The sequence below is a fragment of the Crinia signifera genome, unplaced genomic scaffold, assembly GCF_055691185.1.
Source record: "Crinia signifera unplaced genomic scaffold, ASM5569118v1 HAP2_SCAFFOLD_126, whole genome shotgun sequence".
Classification (NCBI taxonomy): Eukaryota; Metazoa; Chordata; class Amphibia; order Anura; family Myobatrachidae; genus Crinia; species Crinia signifera.
The window spans coordinates 67053-85614 of record NW_028142019.1 but is presented as its reverse complement, the minus strand read 5'-3'; the positions used below and the strand labels follow the sequence as shown (position 1 = coordinate 85614).

General features: G+C 49.7%; 1 long non-coding RNA gene across 3 annotated transcripts in view; it reads right to left on the bottom strand.

Annotated features, from left to right (window-relative positions):
* Window positions 1-18562, bottom strand: part of LOC146052831 (uncharacterized) — a 70320-nt gene that overhangs the window by 9297 nt on the left and 42461 nt on the right. The window contains exon 1 of one of the 3 annotated variants that reach the window (XR_014467687.1): window positions 3141-3375. The exons of the other annotated variants lie outside the window; for them this stretch is intronic. This is a non-coding gene — a long non-coding RNA (uncharacterized LOC146052831). Of the gene's footprint in view, window positions 1-3140; window positions 3376-18562 lie in introns of those variants that run through there. 3 annotated transcript variants of the gene reach the window in all.

The window sequence follows — 18562 nt, the reverse complement described above, 5'->3', positions numbered from 1 at the left end:
CACCAGCACTGCGCGCCGCAAATGAGAGGGAGAGCCGCGTCAATGAGGACGTGTACCCTGCAGAGGAGCTCCGGCGTTTTAGAGTCAGCGCCGGAGATCTCCGTCTGTTAGGAGTCAGATCTGAGCGCTGCGGACGTCACGCAAGTAGCGCCTCTGACTGAGCGGTCCAGTGAGAACTGGCATACCGCTCCGACTAAACGATTTTAAGCTAATACAGATCAAAATACATGTAATAGGGATAGGGGAGAGGAGGAGAGCACACTGAGTGGACCTAGACACTCAGTGTGCTCTCCTCCTCTCCCCTACTTTCTCACTTAGAAATAAGCCTCATATCCCCCTGGGCGGGATGTATTAATGTACATCACTGCCCCTCGTCTGCCAGCCGCCGCGATGCTACCACATATGTACTAACATATGCGGCTAGCATCGGGTTGCGGTGACGGAGACCCCCGCGATACCTGTAATGTGGTGTGCGGGGGTCTCTGTCACATCCTGGCGGCTGTCAGTGTCCCCCTGCCTCTCCTCCTCCTCCCTACAGCCGGATGTCCTCCCGGCTGTGACACCTGCTGGGGGAGGAGGAGATCGATGGAGGACGGGAGGGGGGGGGAGGTCGCAAGGACGGTGGGCGGCGATAGAAGCCCATAGGCATCTATAGGGTATCGCCACCCAGAGGTGGCGATACCCTGCCAGGCGGAGACGGGGCGGACGGGTAATGGTACATAGGGAAATGCGGTAAAACCCCCGTTTTACCACATTTTCCCTTTAGTACATCCCGCCCCCTGTGTGTATGCCCCATTAGGATAGTAGATAATACAGTATACACTTTAGACTACAGTATAACTAATGTGACAATAATCCCTGTATAACATACCTCCCAACTTCTGTGTTGGGGAAATAGGGGGTGGGGCGTATGCAAATGAGGGCACAGCTTATGCTAATTAGCCGCGACCTCATTTTCATACGAGAATAGACGCGGTACTTGTGTAGTTTCACGGCCCCGGAATTGCAGAGGCTCGCATGCCGCTCTAGCTATGAAACTTGGCAGCCTGCCAGGTAGCGTAGCGCTGCGCGTGCCAAATGTAATGAAGTGTATCGTGTAAAAAACAGACAAACGGGGCTTAAAAACAAACAAACGGGGCTTATAAATCGCACACCCCGGCACATCGCACACCCCGGCACACCGCTGGTGTTCCCAATGTAGACGCTAACTTATTTAGCGTCTCAATTCACACTCCCGGCACTTCGGCTTAGACGTGCGCGGACAGCGTTACGTAGTCAGTCAGGGAGCTACGCAGTTTGCGTAGTCAGTCAGCAGTAGCCCTGTATGAGACACTGAGGTGAATGTGTTCCTGAATCAGCCTCACTATCCACGCTCACCCGAAGCGTGGAGAGCCCCGCGAGGGGCGGCGGTACGCGTCCTACGACCTTTTCATACCCCCACTATCCACTTCGGCATGGAGTTGAGAATAGAATAGTGTGGCGAGCGCAGCGAGCCACAGAGCCCGAAGCGTGGCGAGCGCAGTGAGCCGCGCGAGGGGACAGGCATACCTTCACAGCTATCTGCGTCCCCTCGCGGGCTTCACAGGTGTCAGCGTCCGCTCGCCACGCTTCGGGCTCACGCTGACACCTGTGAAGCCCGCGAGGGGACGCGGATAGCTGTGAAGGTATCAGCGTGCGCTCGCCACGCTTCGGGCTCGCTGCGCTCGCCACACTATTCTATTCTCAACTCCATGCTGACGTGGATAGTGGGGGTATGAAAAGGTCGTAGGACGCGTACCGCCACGCTTCGGGTGGCCGTGGATAGTGGGATTTACACGGTCCACAGCTGTGGCGTCCACTAGTGGCACTGAGGGTGGGTTTCAATAGTGTTCCCCTAGGGCCACCTAAATTTAAATGCTTTTGCGTCTAAATTTAGATGTACCCCTTCACCTAAGTAAATCCAGACGCATTTGCGTCTGGGTTTACAAGCCCCAACACCTTTGCGGCTTGCAAGGCGCCTGTATTCTAACGCTTTAGCGTCTGAATCCAGGCTTTCCGGCTTCTTAGCGGCTATCTATGTGACTCGAGATTCAAACGCAGTTGCGTCTGAATCTCGAGTACAGTTTAGAAGCGCCGGCATCGCTGTGCCGGGGTGTGCACTTTAACATACCCCCGTTGTCAGCGGTGCCCAGGCGCTGCCTATTTCACTGTGGAACTACAAGTGCCACAGTGACATTGACCTGTCAGCGCTGCTGCTGGCCGGCAGCTACGCTGTTTACATACAGCTAGTGCGGCACAAGCTCAGTCAGACAGAGCTAGAGGGGCACGCGCACGGTTAATCAGAGCCTCTGGCAGGCTGCCAAGTTTCATAGCTAGAGCGGCACGCGAGCCTCTGCACTTCCGGCGCCGTGAAACTACACAAGTACCATAGACGCTGTGCGCATGCGCACAGCATCTATTCTACTAGATTGGGGGTCTCCCAACTGCCACCCCCCGCAGCGGGACAATGCCTGCCGTGGGTGGGACAGCGGGACAGGACCCGAAAATCGGGACTGTCCCGCTGTAATCGTGACAGTTGGGAGGTATGGTATAACCATCCAGCAAGCAATCCCGTACATGTACTTGGTGTCACCTGAACGCAGCAGTGATCCCAGCCTATATACAGTATGCCCAGTTTTCCTACATCTGCACTAATGGCTACGTGCAGTTTGCTAGCCTGTACGGTTTGGCGCACCTGTATCTCACCACATTGGCATGCCGGGCACATATTTACCATTACACTCACATGTGTTTATTATCATAGAACATAGCAAAGCGCGCATATCTACTGCAGCAGAGAGAGAGAACATATGGTATACACACAGAGGCTTTCCATAGATTATAATCTGGTCTATATACACCTGTGTCACACTTTGGGAAAGCAGATAGATAATATACAGTGTATAATAATGCAGACAGCACTGGGGCTGAGATATTACAACCTGAGCCATAGAGTAGCGCTGCTGAGGATACACTGGTATGCCCATACACATAGATATCCCCAGTAGCACCATACAGCAGCCCTGTGGGAGTCACATACATGACCAACATACAGACTGAGCTCCAGTCCTCACCCACAGGTTGCTCAATGCTCAGGGGGTGTTCTGCACATGTGCACTTACCAGCCGCTTCTTCTACGCAGGGGCAGAGCGTCCATGGCGTCCCAGTCAGTGACTGCCTCCATCAGAGCAGCCGGGGCAGAGTGCTCATGTAGGGGGAGCAGCAGTGATGACGATGCAATATGTGCCAGGTGTAGTTCCAGCAGCTGCCAATAGGTGGCGATGGTGCGGCACAGCGTGAATGACGTCACTGCATTGTAGCTACAAGATACACGGACAGTCCGTGTATGAGTGGCTGGTACAGTGGCGTGTACCGTTAGTTCAGCGTTTGGGACAGCCACTCAGGCTGAGCCACCACGGGTTCGAATCCTCCTCCAGTGTCTGCTGTTTCAGGGGCGTGGGGTGTAGCGCCTTCGGATCCGGGAGCAGCCTGAGTTTTTGACTCATCCACTGATAACCACAATATTTTCTGCTCAAACTACATAATATTAATAATTAGCCACCATATATAACCAGGAGGAATAACTTTAAGTGGGGGCAGGACGGAGACTGTGTACAGACCAATTACCATTACGGCTGCTCTGATGGAGGCAGTCACTGACTGGGACGCCATGGACGCTCTGCCCCTGCGTAGAATATACAGTTTATTCATTGGCACAAAACAGCAAAATAGGTTAAAATTAAAAAAGTGCATTAAGAAAAAGTGAATAGAAATTGGAGCTGTGTGTCCGTGTCGCTGTACACTTATACAGTGGCCGTGTCAGCAGATTTCCACATACACAATTTTCTTTAATAACTCATGTCGACCTATTCCTGTGTTGACCTTTTTCATGCAGCCTTTTGGATTGTGTCGACCATTTTCAGCGTCAATTTAAACCAGGTCGATCTTTTTCATATGTAGACCTTTTCACTGCAGACCAATAGATCTAATTACTGTCGACTTAATGACCCTCACCCCTGGTCACAGCATCTATAAACTGTTATGTAGGACAGGAGACAAGTCCCGAAAACGAATAGCATTCCTCCCAACTGTCCTGATTACAGTGGTACGGTCCCGCTATTTGGAGCCTGCCCTGATGTCCCTTGAGGGGAGGTGATCATGGCTGCTCTGCTTTGTGGGGCAGCCGGTGATTGCTGGATAGGTGCAGCAAGGAGAGACGGGGCTGGGTACGCTGGCAAAGAAGATGGAAAACCCGGGGCCTCGATGCCCGGTCCCGCCCCCGTTGCACATAGCCCCGCCCCTTTCCAGGGCCAGCTGCATGCAGGTCCCACTGATCTATTGGTAAAAGTTGGAAGGCATGTTTGATGTTCTGTGTATACAATACATTCCTTTTTCTTTTTTAATAGTAGGATCGGCAGCAATTAGCTGTATGCTCTGGCCTTCGTCTGCGGATCTTCACCTCCAATGAAGTGTATGGCCTTTGTCAAACATACATAAAAAAAAAAAAAAAATGATACCCGATCTATTGTCTGCGGGCGCGGCCTGACGGGCAACCCGTACAGACAGACGTGATTCTAGTCTGGCTCTAAACACAGATATTTCTCCATTCCCTGGAGAGAAATTGGCCTCACACTCCTTGCTGAAACAGGTAAGGATCATATGGTCGACCTAAAGATTGTCGACAGTCATTAGGTCAACATACTGCAAGGTTAACATGGGTCAAGGTCAACAGGTCATTTGGTCCAAAAAAGCATTAGGTCGAAATGGTCTAGCTCAACATGGGGTTTTGTACTTTTTTTTTTTACCCGAATGCCGACACAGTCAACATGGACACAGGATTAAGTGCACCGCATCCCCTCGCATGTCTGGCTGTGCTTGGCACTCTATGTTATTCTCCTACCACACCCTAGTGCAGGCATTCCCAACCACGGTCCTCAAGGCACACCAACATTACAGGTTTTAATGATATCCAGGCTTGAGCACAGGTGACTTAATTAGTACCTGTGATTTGGATTAATCCATCTGTGCTGAAGCCTGGATATCACTAAAACCTGCACTGTTGGTGTGTCCTGAGGACCGTGGTTGGGAACGCCTGCCCTAGTGGATGGTAGGGCATGAAATTCCGCCTGTCGGCACATGTCGGCTCAAAAAAAACAAACAAAATTCCAGTGAAAAACCCAGTCGACCTAGACCATGTTGACCTAATGACCTGTCGACCTAGACCCATGTCGACTTTGCAGTATGTCGACCTGATGACTTTCGACCATCTGATACCGCTGATACCGGTTAATAGATAGAGGTTATCAATCCGCACGGCCTGTAATTGGTATAGCTATCTCACCCCTGCATTACTATATTAAGTATCAATTGGTAATGGGGGAGGCGCACCCAGGAATATGTATTAGACTTGGAAGCAAAGAAAGATAAAGTATTCCTACAAGGGGCAATCTAGGTTAGCATATATTAATGTTCTGATTAATGTTATAGGTACATTAATAAAGTGACCCAAGAAACAGAGAATTGGCTAAAACATGATGTTTATTGATTCATTTATTAAGGACAGCGAAATATTAAAAACATAAGTGAAAAGTGATAAATGTGAAATAAAGTGCATTAGAAAAAAAATTAAAATAAGTCTGTTACGTGTGTGTTATCGGTCATAGCATGTGTGTCTGTAATACTGTTATTAATCTCCACGCAAATATCAATTATTGCTCTAATTAGGCAGTCTTGTAAATTCATTATCAAAGGGACATGTGCACGTTTCAAGATGACGGGTGCAGCAAAATTGTTAGGAATAAAGGTGCGTACACACGGGGCAATATGATCGCTAGCAATATATTGCTCAGCAATCATATTGCCCAGTGTGCCGTTTTCATCTGCGACCAGAGATGGTCGCAGATGAAAATTTAAACACTGCTGGGTGAAGAGGCAGGGGATGTCGCTGGTCGGAGGAGCATGAAAACGGGAGCGCGCACCCGGCGATTTATCGCTGGTGCACACTCCAATCACTGGCAATATGGTTGCTCAGCGACCATATTCCCAGCGATTTCAGCCCCTATCGCCCCCGTGTGTACACAGCATAATCTCCCCCGGATGACGTCAGCGAACTGGGACCAGGGCGGTCTTTTTGTATGGGCTTAATGGGCACTTGCTCTGGGGCCCCAGGTGTATAAGGGCCATACTCTGATAGCTGAGGATCCCCTTTTTCCAGGGATACCAGAATTTTGAAAATCGGCCCTGGGGAAATTGAGATATCCAACTTCAAAGCAGCAGTCCACATCTGACCTGTTAATTGCACTTCCCAGTCAGAATTCTCAGGTTCTCTCTGACTAAGGCTGGTTTCACACACTCCGGCTCCTGCCGGACGGTGAAATCCCGCACGGCCAGGGAGCCGTGCCGCACACACTAGTTGTGAATGGACACTATTGTGTCCATTCACACGGGACGGCCACGGCCCGGCCGCACGGTTGCAGCCGAATCCCGCCACTGGAAGGGACGGCTGCCGGGCTGTGGCCATCCCTTCCATGATAAACTAGTGTGTGAGGCACGGCTCCCTGGCCGTGCGGGATTTCACCGTCCGGCAGGAGCCGGAGTGTGTGAAACCAGCCTTAAGGTGCCCATACACGTCTCGATGCGGGCGTGCATTTTGAGCTTAAATAGCACGCATCGCATGCCTTGTACATGCGTTGTGCATGCAATGCGATGAAAAGCAAGTACAAAAGTATGTGCAGCACATACTTTTTGTACAGTGCGATGAGATGCCGCGGGAGCGCGCATCTCAAAGCACACATTGCACCCGCCGCATTGGAATGTGTATGGGCACCTTTAGAGTTTTTCTGAGGAGGGGAGAATAGGTAAGGGTCCCAGTGCATTGCTTTGCCCAGGGGCCTACACTGCTGTTACGACGGATTCAGTATGAAATCCCAGCGGTCGGGATCCCGGCGTTCAAAATCCCGACGCCGGAATCCCGAACGCCGAAATCCTGACAAGGGGGGCACGTGGATCGCCCCCCCTTGCGGGCTCGCTGCACTCGCCACGCAGCAGGCCCGGTGCCTTGCTACGCTCGGCACGCTAATTTATTCTCCCTCCAGGGGTGTCGTGGACACCCACGGAGGGAGAAAGTGTCGGGATTTCGGCGGTCGGGATTCCGGCATCGGGATTCTGAACGCCAGGATTCCCTCCAACGGGATTTTAACTGCATCCCGTTAAGACAGCCCTGGCTGGGACTGAACCGTTTCAAAGTCCCGGTGCGACCCTGCATTTTGCGATGTGAAAGCTGTATCAGTGTGTCCGGTCATGTACTTTGACTATTCATGATCCAGCACTGAGATTGACTTATTTGTGAAGGCAGGAGAAATATTTTCATGGTCGCCAACCATCGAAGGATTTCTCCTGTAGCAGTGGAATACGAGGGCAAGTGTCTTTGTTACACATCCCCTTGCATTGTAGGGAGGGGAAACGGTGGGAACCGGTATTCGGCAGGACGGCCTCTCTAGCAATCAGGCACATCCCCTGGTGTTACTGTATAATGTCCCATTCCCAGCAGTCACCTCTCCGGTCACATCCCCCGGTGCTCCTGTATAATGCCCCATTCCCAGCAGTCACCTCTCCGGTCACATCACCAGGTTTTACTGTATAATGCCCCAATCCCAGCAGTCACCTCTCTGGTCACATCCCCAGGTTTTACTGTATAATGCCCCAATCCCAGCAGTCACCTCTCTGGTCACATCCCCCGGTTTTACTGTACAATGTCCCAATCCCAGCAGTCACCTCTCCGTCACATCCGCCAGGGTTACTGTATAATGCCCCATTCCCAGCAGCCACCTCTCCGGTCATATCCCCCGGTGTTACTGTATAATTTCCCATTCCCAGCAGTCACCTCTCTGGTCACATCCCCCTGGTGATACTGTATAATTTCCCATTCCCACCAATCACCTCTCAGGTCACATCCCCCTGTGTTACTCTATAATGCCCCATTTCCAGCAGTCACCTCTCTGGTCACATCCAACGGTGTTACTCTATAATGCCCCATTCCCAGCAGTCACCTCTCTGGTCACATCCCCCGGTTTTACTGTATAATGTCCCAATCCCAGCAGTCACCTCTCCGTCACAACCGCCAGGGTTACTGTATAATGCCCCATTGCCAGCAGCCACCTCTCCGGTCACATCCCCCGGTGTTACTGTATAATTTCCCATTCCCAGCAGTCACCTCTCTGGTCACATCCCCCGGTTTTACTGTATAATGTCCCAATCCCAGCAGTCACCTCTCTGTCACATCCGCCAGGATTACTCTACAATGCCCCATTCCCAGCAGTCACCTCTCTGGTCACATCCCCCGGTTTTACTGTATAATGTCCCAATCCCAGCAGTCACCTCTCCGTCACATCCGCCAGGATTACTTTATAATGCCCCATTCCCAGCAGCCACCTCTCCGGTCACATCCCCCGGTGTTACTGTATAATTTCCCATTCCCAGCAGTCACCTCTCTGGTCACATCCCCCCGGTGTTACTGTATAATGTCCCATTCCAAGCAATCACCTCTCCAGTCACATCACCCGGTGTTACTCTATAATGCCCCATTTCCAGCAGTCACCTCTCTGGTCACATCCAACGGTGTTACTCTATAATGCCCCATTCCCAGCAGTCACCTCTCCGGTCACATCCCCCGGTGTTACTGTATAATGTCCCATTTCCAGCAGTCACCTCCAACGGTGTTACTGTATAATTCCCCATTCCAAGCAGTCACCTCTCTGGTCACATCCCCCAGTGTTACTGTATAATGTCCCATACCCAGCAGTCACCTCTCCGGTCACATCCCCCGGTGTTACTGTATAATGTCCCATTTCCAGCAGTCACCTCTCCGGTCACATCCCCCGGTGTTACTGTATAATGCCTCATTCCCAGCAGTCACCTCTCTGGGGTTACTGGATAATGCCTCATTCCTGTATAATGTCCCATACCCAGCAGTCACCTCTCCGGTCCCATCTCCCGGTGTTACTGTATAGTGTCCCATTTCCAGCAGCCACCTCTCCAGTCACTTCCCCCGGGTCACTGTATAATGCCCCATTCCCAGCAGCCACCTCTCCGTTCACATCCCCCGGTTTTACTGTATAATGTCCCATTCCCAGCTGTATCCTCTACGGTCACATCCCCAGGTGTTACTGTATAATGTTCCATTCCCAGCTGTATCCTCTACGGTCACATCCCCCGGTGTTACTGTATCATGTCCCATTTCCAGCAGTCACCTCCCCCGGTGTTACTGTATAATTCCACATTCCCAGTAGTCACCTCTCTGGTCACATCCCCCGATGTTACTGTATAATGCCTCATTCCCAGCGGTCACCTCTCCGGTGTTACTGTGTAATTCCCCATTCCCAGCAGTCACCTCTCCGGTCACATCCCCCAATGCTAATGTATAATGACCCATTCCCAGCAGTCACCTCTCTGGTCACATCCCCTTTGTTACTGTATAATGTCCCATTCCCAGCAGTCTCCTCTCCGGTCACATTCCCCTGTGTTACTGTATAATGCCCCATTCCCAGCAGTCACCTCTCCGGTCTCATCCTCCGGTGTTACTGTATAATGTCCCATTCCCAGCACACACCTCTCTGGTTACATTCTTCTGATGTTACTGTATACTGTCCCATACCCAGCAGTCACCTCTCCGGTCACATCCCCTGGTGTTACTGTATAATGCCTCATTCCCAGCAGTCACCTCTCAGGGGTTACTGGATAATGCCTCATTCCTGTATAATGTCCCATACCCAGCAGCCACCTCTCCAGTCACTTCCCCCGGTGTTACTGTACAATGTCCCAATCCCAACAGTCACCTCTCCTTCACATCCCCCGGTGTTACTGTATAATTTCCCATTCCCAGCAGTCACCTCTCTGGTCACATCCCCCCCCCCGGTGTTACTGTCTAATTTCCCATTCCCAGCAGTCACCTCTCTGGTCACATCCCTCCGGTGTTATTGTATAATGTCCCATACCCCATAATCCTAAGTGAGGAGAAAAATGTTAAATCAACTGCACTGATGGTATAGCAGCTCTCATAAATGCAAAGGTTCTGAGGGGTAAAAAAGAGCGCTGGGATTAGTTTATACGAGTGACACCTGTAAAGTAAAAATGTATTAGTAAAATAATGTTTACACTCCTTTTGGAGGATGTGAGGTGAGAGAGGGAGATTGTCGCGCTTTCCCTACTAACCCTAACCTTACAGAGGCAGCGGAATTCCTCAGCTCAGTTGCTGTCCGCTTCTGGGTGGAATCTTCTGTTGCGGCTTTGGTCCCGGGACGCGGCTTGCTGACGTCAGCGACTGGCGTGTCGGTACTTCGGGCAGCAGCAAGATGGCTTCTCCTCTCCTTAAGTCTCCAACCCGTTTCATGCCTCGCTGGGCACTTTGTCAAGGTGGGGTGACTGATAGAAGTTGCTCCCTGTATGTAAGGAAATGAAGTAGAAATTCACATCCAATTTTAACATTTTGTGTATTTCAAAAATGTAAAGAAATAAAAAGTTTGGACATTTTCCGAGCAACAATCTGGTTGGAACAAATATTTTAACGACATTTTGGGTGTCACGAACGGTGAAACGGTGTCAAGGCATGCATTATATGTAATAGTAGAGTGCAAGACTAATAAAAAGACTAATAAAGAGATTACATCTCCATATGTGCCAAAGTGGTTTGTGCAAAAGGCTAGTGAACAGCTAACGAACCCAATACACCAATCATGTCCAAACTATGGCCCGCCAGCTGTTGTGAAACTGCAAGTCCCATCATGCCTTGCCACAGCTTTGCTATTAGGGAATACTAAAACTATGGCATAGCATGCTGGGATGTGTAGTTTCAAAACAGCTGAAGGGCCACATTTTGGACATGCCTGCAACATAAGCTCAGTGACAAACGAGCTTTAAAATCAAAGTCAATTGTTTGGTGACCCGACTCCCAGGCTGCACCTCACCTGGATTTCTCCTCGCACCCTTCACGCACAGTAGGGCAATAAGCTGCATCTAGTTTATTTAGGGCGCAAAAATGCAGCCGACAAGACCAGGACAAGTGCTGCGAACAATTCATTAGCTCCCACTACATTAGGCAAGAGCTACGGGTGCACAAAACAATTGAATCACCATTATATGTTGTTTAGCACCTTACATAAATTATATATATATTTTTTATTATTATTATTTTAATATGCAGTACAGTAAGACCAGCAACCCTTACCACCAGCATAGCTCTGCTCCAACACTCATGAAGCACCGCCTACATGTTTTGATTGGCCCACAATCCAATCAGTCAAAGAAAATGGATCACCATCAATAGGTAAAAACATTGATGGTCATCCATTGCATAGTATGCCACAATCAATGGGCAGTTGCACTATTGTCATCAATTGCAAAGACGTCCATCCCTAAAGCTGTGCAAACACAGTGCAAGTGAGCCTTTGTGCTAAGTTTGCAGTTAAGCACAGATGTCTCAGCATTGTGTGCTGAACAATCTGTCACGGCCAGTGTTCTCTGGTGTGAGAACACTGGCGATGACTAGATTTATAACTGGATGCAAATGTGTAAATCTAGTCAGGCAACAGCGACGCGCGGGACCGCGCAATCGTCATCACCAGAGGGTATACACGTGGAGTGATCCTTTTCTCATTTCTAAGCGATCTAGTCAGATCACTTAGAAATAAGCCTCATATCCCCCTGGGCGGGATGTATTAATGTACATCGCCAGCCGCCGCGATGCTACCGCATATGTACTAACATATGCGGCTAGCATCGGGGTGCGGTGACGGAGACCCCCGCGATACCTGTAATGTGGTGTGCGGGGGTCTCCGTCACATCCTGGCGGCTGTCAGTGTCCCCCTGCCTCTCCTCCTCCTCCCTACAGCCGGATGTCCTCCCGGCTGTGACACCTGCTGGGGGAGGAGTAGATCGATGGAGGATGGGAGGGGGGGTCACAAGGACGGCGGGCGGCGATAGAAGCCCATAGGCATCTATAGGGTATCGCCACCCAGAGGTGGCGATACCCTGCCAGGCGGAGATGGGGCGGACGGGTAATGGTACATAGGAAAATGCGGTAAAACCCCCGTTTTATCACATTTTCCCTTTAGTACATCCCGCCCCCTGTGTGTATGCCCCATTAGGATAGTAGATAATACAGTATACACTTTAGACTACAGTATAACTAATGTGACAATAATCCCTGTATAACCATCCAGCAAGCAATCCCGGCGGGTGACATGTACTTGGTGTCACCTGAACGCAGCAGTGATCCCAGCCTATATACAGTATGCCCAGTTATCCTACATCTGCACTAATGGCTACGTGCAGTTTGCTAGCCTGTACGGTTTGGCGCACCTGTATCTCACCACATTGGCATGCCGGGCACATATTTACCATTACACTCACATGTGTTTATTATCATAGAACATAGCAAAGCGCGCATAGCTACTGCAGCAGAGAGAGAGAACATATAGTATACACACAGAGGCTTCCCATAGATTATAATCTGGTCTATATACACCTGTGTCACACTTTGGGAAAGCAGATAGATAATATACAGTGTATAATAATGCAGACAGCACTGGGGCTGAGATATTACAACCTGAGCCATAGAGTAGCGCTGCTGAGGATACACTGGTATGCCCATACACATAGATATCCCCAGTAGCACCATGCAGCAGCCCTGTGGGAGTCACATACATGACCAACATACAGACTGAGCTCCAGTCCTCACCCACAGGTTGCTCAATGCTCAGGGGGTGTTCTGCACATGTGCACTTACCACATACTTGCCTACTTTTGAAAATTAGTTTCAGGGAGATTATAGATTGCACTGAAAAGCATTGTGCAGAGCACACTTGAGGGGGCGTGTCACAATCTACCCAAGGGGTGTGTCTATCTCCATATATGGGTGTGTCTACTGTGACCAAGTGGTGTGTCCTGCAGCGGCACATAAAAACGAAAGTACAAAGCGCAGTACTGGCTACACACTGATCTCTCAGCTACATTACACGGAAGGGCTACTCCCTGACATCACAGCTACATTACACAGCATGACTGACATCACATAGCAGGGCTACTCATTGACATAACACATGAGGGCTCATGCTGACATTACACAGCAAAGCATAATACTGACATATACATCATTATATAGAGTATATGTGACATACTATACATTTGGTAGACTTGTGGTTGTTTTTTTTTTTTAAACAGGGCACCTTGGGGGGGTTTAAACTAGACATCTCATCTGCAGGTCCCACCCTATTAGAATATGAGACAGGCGGAATCAGGCACAAACAGAGAGAAGTGAAAGAGAGAAAGCGTGTGTGTGCGTGCGCGCGAAAGAGAGAGATAGAGAATGTCAGGGGGGGGGGTAAATGAAGGAAACGTGAGGAGGAGAATGAGAGAGTGTCAGAGTGTGTGAAAGATAAGAGATAAATAATTTGGCTGTCAGGAAAAGTGAGGGAATGGCAGAAAGAGTGAGAAAGTGTCAAGGATAAAGAGAGGGTGAGAGAGAGAGTTCCCAGGACTGAGAGTTGCTGGAGATGATATAATTGGGGTGAAAGAGAGAGTGAGTGTCACGGACAGAGAAAGGGGCTGAGAGAGAGGGGAGAGAGAAATGGGTTGATAGAGGGTGTCAGAGGGGCATGAGAAGAAGGGGGTGACAGATGATGTCAGGGATATAGAGAAGGGGGATAAGAGAGAAGGTGTCATGGATAAAGAAAGGTGCTGTGAGAGAGGGAAGAAAGAAAGAAAGAAAGAAAGGGGATGAGAGAATGTCAGGAATAGAGAGTGGGTGAGAGAAGGTGTAACGGATAGAGGGCTAAGAGAGAGAAGGGGGAGAAAAAGAGAGGGTGTCAAGGATAGAGAGATGGGGGATTGAGAGAGAGAGAGGGAATAGAGAGAGGGTCTCAGGGATAGAGAGATTGGGGGGGGGGGGGGTGAGAGTGAGAAGGCGACGGAGATAGAGAGGGGGTGAAAAGGAGAAGGAGAGTAGGAGGTGAGAGAAGAGACCGAAAGGGCTGAGAGAGGGTGTCCAGGATAGAGAGGGGGAAGAGAGAAAAGGATGTCAGGGATAGAGGGTGAGATGTACTAAGCCTTGAAAAGTGATAAAATGGAGAGTGATAAACCACCAGCCAATCAGCTCCTACCTGTCATTTTTCAAACTGTGGCATGGCATGTAGGAGCTGATTGGCTGGTGGTTTATCACTCTCCATCTTATCACTTTTCAAGCTTAGTACATTTGGCCCAGGGAGGGATGTATTAATATACATCGCCGCCCCTCGCCTGCCAGCCGCCACGATGCTACACATATGTACTAACATATGCGGCTGGCATCGGGTTGCGGTGATGGAGACCCCCGCGATACCTGTGATGTGGTCTGCGGGGGTCTCCGTCACATCCCGGCGGCTGTCAGTGTCCCTCTGCGTCTCCTCCTCCCCCTGCAGCCGGATGTGCTCCCTGCTGTGACACCTGCTGGGGGAGGAGGAGATCGATGGAGGACGGGAGGGGGGTTCGCGCGGACGGCGATAGAAGGGGTATCGCCACCCCTGCCAGTCGGAGATGGGGCAGAAGAGAGCACTAACCAGGCAGCATGGAGGTGACTGTGAGGAACTGCTGCCAAGTTGCGTCCATGCCGGAGTCATGTCCTGGGAAAGGAGACAGCAATGAAGAATGTACATCTAAAATAGACGAACCAGAGGCTCTAACCTCAGTGCCGTGGGTAAAGGGGGATGTGATGAGAGTTAGCAGGAGAGGGATACATTTGTGGAGTGGGTAGGTGGTCAGGGGGATGTGAGGAGAAAGTTAGGAGAGGGGTACCTGTGAGGGAGGGGTGTCAGGAGTGGGATGTGAGCCTGTAAGCATGGTGACTGACACACTGCTTGGGGAGGGGCCATGTGCTGTGTTCTTCCCACAGGACTACCAGCTATCCTTTCAATCCCCATCCCCATTTATTCTAAACTTGCGCATGCGCAATCCACATTGTAAGAGGGGGCAGCTTTGGGGAATACTGGCACTGCGCTTGGGCTAAAAGCAGGAGCCTCCTGCAAAATGCAGGAGGGAAGGCAAGTGTGCCCCCCATATAACACACCGTAGTACATTATAACACCCAGTACATTATACACCCCCACCCCATATTGGACCTAGTACATTCACATATACAACATAGTATATTATACACAGCTCCCCTCCCCCATATTGCACTCAAAACACACAGCACATAACACAATACTAAATTATACACAGACCCCCCACAACCAGTGAGCACACGTTATATTACACACACACCTGACCCCCCCATACACACATTATATACAGCCCCCATTCCCACAGCACTCACTTGGCTGTGTTCTTCCTTCCAGGCAGTGCAGGAAGTCATCACATTACAGGCAGAAGACGAGGAGCTGTGAGACTAGAGCAGCTGCAGCCTGCAGGACTGACACACATGGAGCCTCAGTGTGGGGGCGGGGCCAGCCTCAGGAAGCCCCGGTTGCTATTTCTCCTTCTCCCAGTGCACAGACAGACAGTCTGGACTTCCTGTCTGTGTGCCCAGCAGCTCGGCCCCCGGCGCTACCAACAACTACCCAGCGGTGCGACTTCCCGATACAGGCCCCACCCCCGGCCAGTTCAGGACGCGCGCATGCGCAGTCCAAATTCAATGGAGGCTTACAAAAAAACCGGGAGGAAGGAGGGGGATTGCGGGGCAGCGGGAGGCTCATGCAAAAATCGGGAACCTCCCGCTGAATGCGGGAGGGTAGGCAAGCCTGCTGTGACTGCTGACACATATTCACACGCACAATATTTGTTTTCACTTTATTCCTTTAAGAGAGGGCACCAAATTCCAGCTTGTATCCATGTGACCGGGATGAACTTACAACCCTGCCCAGCGATTTCATCGGTGGCTGGGAGCCGACTTCGGCAAGTGCAGAAAATGTAAACAGTATGCCCCAATAAAACTGCATTTAGAACTACAGTAACATTACCTTTTTAGCAGGTCTGTTAAGGTGCCCATACACAGTGCGATGCGATGGCGCTCCCACAGGCATCGCATCGCACAGTACAAAAAGTATGCGCTGCACATACTTATTGTACTGCTTTCTGATTGCATCACACGCAAAACGCATGTGATGCGATCCAGCCCATAACGGGTGCAATAATCGCGCCGTGTATGTGCGGCACTGCTGAGGTGGTGGGCGGAGAGAGTTCCGGCAGGTCGGGAAAAGACGGGCAGCGTGTGAGCGGTTGTTCAGACGCTGCCCGGCATTAGACTGCCCATGCGCAATCCCGAAATTGGAGTGGAATTGAAATCTCAGACATTTTGGGGACCAATCCCGGGATCCCGCCGATCCCAGGATTGGCCACCCTAGACTAATGTAAACAAGCGTTACATGGACGTGTGTCATTATATAGGTATAGTAGCCGTCCTTCCGCCCCTCACAGCAGTCATATAAAGCTGCTACGTGTGTACTTCCGGCTATACTGAGCAGACCCACTCACGGACAGGTTAAGGACTATGGGCCAGATGTACTAAGCTTCAAAAGTGATAAAATGGAGAGGGATAAACAGCCAGCCAATCAGCTCCCACCTGCCATGTCACACGCTGTGTTTGAAAAATGTCAGGCGGGAGCTGATTGGCTGGCTGTTTATCGCTCTCCATTTTATCACTTTTAAAGCTTAGTGCATCTGGCCCTATAACCGGTCTGTGTCTGCTGTCACCAAGCTATTCTCCTCTGATTTAACATAACATTAGTTATCTGGCCTCCCTTACTGGACAACCAAGGGGAAAACATCACCTAATTCACCAGAATACAGATCTCCATAGCTGATTATATAAATGCCAGTAACAAATATGGCCGCCTGGCCTCAGTGTGTTGGCAGGATCAGCCATGTTGCTGTCCCAACTGTAGCAATTTGTCAGTTGGTGTACCTGACACTGAAGAGAGAAGCTGCTTCTGGAAGAGAGAGCTAGTTTGCTGCGACAGCTAGTGTTGTACTCCCAGCAGATTTCTACAGGATCCCGCTATTCAGAGCCCCATAACACCTGAGCTTTACTGGACATTGTTTGTTGTGGTTATTGTGCTTATATTTCAGATCGAGATGAGCAGAAGAGAGTTACGGCGGCTCCAGGAGGACCAGAGGAGATGGAGCCGCCAAGGAGATCAAGGTAAGTGAGCTATTGGGGCAGTTAGTCCAATCTAAGGGGGCAATTTATAACAGCAGGGAGAGAGATAAAGTACCAAACTACCAGCTTCTGTCATTAATAATAATAGGAGTTGTTTGGCTGGTACTTTATCTCTCCCACTTTACCTTTCTACATGCCATGATATCTCTCTGCCTGTGTGGCATGCGGGCGGCAGTTGGGGTTAGCTGCACATGAGCTGTATGTAATACCCTCACTTTGTGGGAGATTCATGAAATCTTGGAGAGAGATACAGGGCACAATCTTTAAATCCATTTTAGACACTTAAAACCTATTGCTTATGATAAATGGTGCTGCAGCAAACCAGCACCCAAATGCCATTTTTCAAAAACATGACAGGAGCGGATTGGCTGGAGCTAAAACTTTTGATAAATGGGCCCCAAAGAGGTCTATGTACTAAGACTTGGAAAGAGATAATGTGGACAGAGATAATCTACCAACACGCCAGCTCCTAACTAACATTTTCAAACACCTCCTGTAACATGGCAGCGAGGAGCTGATTGGCTGGTACTTTATAACCAAACCCTTTATCCCAGGCTTAGTACATAGACCCCAAAGTACCAATAATCAGTCCCTAAATGTCATTTTCAAACCTTCTGTAACATGGCAGTGAGGAGCTGACTGGCGGTACTTCATAACTAGACACTTTATCCCAAGGTTAGTACATAGGCCTCCAAAGCTCCTGGCATTTTCAGGCTGACAGGGAGATGCGGTAAGCTTTAGCGACTGGTAGAGATAGAGTACCTTTACCTTTAGCCCCTAACTGTCATGTTACAAGCTCGGTTTTTGCAATAGTTCAGTCTTTATTCATTGCTATGGGAGGTGCTACCCACAGCTTCAGCTGGGACCTACAACACCTAGCAAGCCTTCTCGTAGGTGCACTAAGGATCCTTTTACTGAATCATAAAATATCACTTTTATTAGTATATAAAATGTAAATAGCATCCTGGGGAAATATTCACTGACCTTCACTCTGATTCCTTCCTAATGCCTGATGTTACTCTGGGTATGGGCTGATTGCACTAAGGTCAACATACATTGGGTCCATCACTGAAGGTTGACACGAGCCAAGGTCGACATAACAGTGGACATTATCACACCACTCAACATTTCATCTGGCATTCCCTCTGTATTTATCTGTAATTTGTCAGCTTCACCGGTTTGGGGATCTCACGTTTAGCACCGATAATTACGGTATATAGAATGTTATTTGCATTATTTTAAAAGCATATAAAGGTGTTTTTCCTGCTTGATATTATATGAACCATTGTCAGTTTGGAATATTTAATTTATGTTTTCATTTGTTACACACTGTTATACTTTTTTGGGTACTTGTTTCCT